The sequence below is a fragment of the Malurus melanocephalus genome, unplaced genomic scaffold, assembly GCF_030028575.1.
Source record: "Malurus melanocephalus ecotype Western Australia unplaced genomic scaffold, MMel_1.1 scaffold_775, whole genome shotgun sequence".
Lineage (NCBI taxonomy): Eukaryota > Metazoa > Chordata > Aves > Passeriformes > Maluridae > Malurus > Malurus melanocephalus.
The window spans coordinates 74,467-78,594 of NW_026624007.1; positions in this window are offsets into that span (position 1 = coordinate 74,467).

Here is a 4,128-nt window from a genome sequence, read left to right on the forward strand (position 1 = left end):
TTCCTCTGAAATGGCTTTTCTGTCTGAAATAATTCAATTTAACCTTGCACCCCGAACATCCAGCTGCAGTCCTGGAATCTGGTTTGAAAAAAAAACCAAATTTTTTTGGTTGTGGATGATGTCTGTTTGCGTGTGCCTATTTGTGTGTGTGTGTGTGTGTCTGCTGCACATGGCCATGAACGTGGTGAAGCTCTCCTGGGATCCAAACACCCCCTGGGACTCAGGAAAAGTCCTTCTCCTGCCAAAAATTGGGGAAAATGTTGTTAGATGAGTGGAGCAGAGCCCTGACTGCCCCATCGCAGCGTTTTCTTTCCAGAAAGTTCTTCCCAATGGTTTGGGAGTTGTTGGATTGCAAAACAGAAGGAATTTACCCAATTTTGAATCTCTCCACCCAATTCTGGATCTCTTCACCCAGTTTTGAGTCTCTTCACCCAATTTTGAATCTCTTCACCCAATTTTGAATCTCTCCACCCAGTTTTGAATCTCTCCACCCAATTTTGAATCTCTTCACCCAATTTTGAATCTCTTCACCCAGTTTTGAATCTCTTCACCCAGTTTTGAATCTCTTCACCCAGTTTTGAACCCCTTCACCCAATTTTTAACTTCTAAAATCCCCTTCCTTCAGCTGCTCTGAGTGACACCCAAAGTTGAAATTGGTCTGGATTCCATCTCCAGGTTCCTTCCCACATCAGCTCTTCTCCTGGGCTTTGATCTAAAGGTTGACCCAGGGATTTTCAACTGGACMAAAATCCCCGTTTTCCAGCCCAATCTGAGCTCTGTAGCCATTAAAATGAGCAGCAGCCTGATGGCTCTGGGTGGGCAGAGATGAATTCTGTGGTTGTCACAGCCCTGAGCCATCCCAGACTCTCTGAGGTCTCCAACTTTTAACTGGAATTTTCTTCCCGTCCTCGATCGGTGTGTGGATGTTGGTGGGTCTGTGCACACAGAAGTGAGGATTTTTTTTAAACCAGAATGCTTCAAGGACGTGCTCCTGCCCGTTTTGGGCTCAGATCAGCCCTAATTTAAATTTTCCCTTCTCGTGGAGCGTGGGGCTGGCACCCCCAGGTTCTGGGTGACAAAAGCCATTAAAGCAACCCAAAGTGACGACCCCGRGGGCTGAGCTGCACCCCTGGGAGCTGCCAGGAGGAGGGGAGGGTTTGCTCTGCAGTTTTTGGGAGCTCTGTGCTCTGTGCTTGTGTTTTGTGAGTGGATTTCTCCTTCCCCACCCCAAACCAGGAACACTCGGTTCCCTTCAGACTCCGATTCTCAGCTCTCCGCCCTACATCAAACGATGCTTTTCAGTTATTAAATTCTGGTTCGCTCCTTTCTTTTTCCTTTCCTTTTCCTTTTGTATTTTTGGGTTATATTTTATTTTTTTCTTTTTTTTTTCCCCTTTCTCTTTCGGTTGGGTTTCATTTCTTTGCGATGAGCTTCGGTTCGGATTAATTGTCTTGTTCCGTTCCCATGACAACTCCGTGTTTGCATCCCACCTGCCGTTGTTTGTCGCTGTCGATGCTGTTTGCTGCCCGGATCTCCTCCGGATGTGTCTTCCCCCATTCCTCCTCGCCCTTCCCCACCTTCCCCTCCCCTCTCCAGAAGGTTACATGCCCCCTCCAAAAGAATCATCCCCACCCTCCCCAAAAATCTGTCTGCATGTTGACCCCACTCGTTTCTCTCCCCCGAGTTCTCTCCATCTTGTCTCAGACTGTGACGGGTGTGGTTTCCACCTGGCTCCRTTTTCTGAATTTCTCCACCCTGGTGCCCCTGGGAGCAGCGGGGAGAAGGGTGAGGTAGGGAGAAGGGATGCTCCTCGTGGTCCTCCGTGGTGGCAACAAGGAGGAAGGTGCAGGTTGCCCGGTCCTCAGGGATGCTCCTCGTGGTCCTCCTCGGTGGCAGAAGGAAGGAAAAATTGCCTGGTCCTTTGGGCCGGTGCCTGAGGTGGAGCAAACACCTCTGTGCAGGTAGAATTCACCTTCCAGGCTCAGTGCCAGGTGAGTTTATGGTCCCTCCATCCCCATCCCGATCCTTTTCCCTTTTCTCCCTGCAAACCCGAGCATGCAGGAATCTCCCGTTGCCACCTCCCAGCTCCTGGTGCCTCAAATCTGGAATTTTTCTCTTCCTAACCTCCCATTGCTGCTTCCTGGCTGCTGGTTCCTGCAGAGAGGGGTATGGCAGCCCCTGGGGAGGGCAGGCCTTGCTGTGACAATGTCCCTTGTCACCCTGCATTGGCTGCAGTTGGTTTTTTTGTTTGCCAAAGCTGCACGAAGAAAAGGCAAACAGCCTCTGCCCCTCCTGGCAGCGCCTTTCCCCTGGGGAAAATCCTCCAAGCTGAGAGATAAACACCAGCAAACCCCAAAGCACGGCTCCAGGGGACATCTGGTGGCACTGGGAGGGGCAGTGGCAGGCTCAGCCCTGCTGGCCTTGGCTTTGCTTGGGCATGAGGTGAGTTTTGGGGAGGTTGAGCGGGGTTTTCCTGGGAGCAGGCAGCAGCAACGGGCAGTTCTCAGTTCCTGCCCCTCGCCCACCGTGCCTGAGGCAGTCCCTGCATGGCTGTCCCCAAAGCTGGAGCCATCCTGCCCTCCTGCTCYCCTCCWGMYGCTGCTTTTCCTGCATTTCCCCAGCTCCAAACCCTTCCAGCTTCACTTGTGGGTGAAATCCTGCCCTGAGCCTCCCCCTTTAGGACCTCTGTGACCCACACACCTTCTCCTTCACCCATTCCCCTTCTTCCCCCCCTTAAAAAAGGGCACCCCCATCCCTCCAGCCAGCCCAGGTAGCTCAGAAAACGGAGCCAAAGGAAACCACAGCCTCTATTCCCCCCTCTTTTTGCGTCCATGTTCTTCCCGTGTAAGGTCTGGAAGCTGCATCCACCTCTCTGCTAAGGAGATGCACAGAACATGTCACTGTTCTCTCAACGTGAAAAGTTTTCATTACCTTGTTTTTCTTATTAATTCTATTCTATTTATTATTCCGCCAGGGCTGAGATGTGACAATGTGAGCCACCACATTGAGTCACATCAGCTAGAAAAAGTATGCAGCATTAAAGTGGGTTTCCCCCTCCCCTCCCTCTCTTTCTCTCTCTCTCTCTCTCTCTTTCTCCTTTCTCCCTTCCCCTCTTGTTCTCCTTCTCCTGGTCTTCCTTCCTTTCTCTGTCGCTCACTTTCTATCCAGTATCCATGTGGGCATTTGCTGCCGCCCAGAAATTATATTTCTCTGCATTTTCCTCTTTCTTTCTCTCTCTCTTTCTCTCTCTCTCTCTCTCTCTTTTTTTACCTATTTTGCATGATGTTTGTGACTCTGAGAGCTGCATCTATCGATGGAACCGTGTCAGATCTTAAAGAGGCTTCGTTAGGGTTTCTATACCCGAAAACCACAAAAATTTCATTAGAGTTTCTCATCTTTCCCACACTCTTGTCTCGCTCCAGGGGGGCTGCGTTCCCCTGGACGCTTCTCACACGCAGACACCGACTAAATTCTGTCCCGCTCCGGGGATTCCCTCTCCTCCCTCGCTGATCTTTTCCCCCTTTTCACCTCTCCCAGCGGAATTTGGGGACGCGACACTTCTCTCTTTGTTGGATTCTCCGGGTCCAACAAGGCAAAACTCTTGAGAAGTTTCCATCCYCATCCCAACCTTCTCCCGGCCTCCCTACCCCACTCTGCAGCACCCCTGGATGGGAGAGGGCCCCTCTTTCTGGAGGGAGCACCCAAACCATACCAGGCTGTGGTGGTGGAGGGGTTTTTTCCTCGTGGAGAAGGGGACAAAACCCACTGGGAAAGGGAGGAGCAGGTTCCCGGGGTGTGGAGCGGGGAGCTGGGGGCCCCAGCGGCCGCGGAGGAGAAGTTTTGGGCGCTCGCCATGCCAGCTCTTGCCAGTAAAGATGAGAAATTGCTAATAAATTTTTGTGTATTTATCTGTGCTGTGATGGGTCTAATCTTGATCAATGGAACCCTGTTGCTATGAAATACCGCTTTTATGTCTATATTCTATATATTGTTTGTGAAGTACAAATTTATTTGGAGTTTTTCATTTCGTTGGTTTTCGGTTTTTGAGTTTTTCATTCCTTTGTTTAGTAATTTTTTTTTCCGTTTCGTTTTTAATGAAGGAAGAAAATACACGATGACAAACCCCAT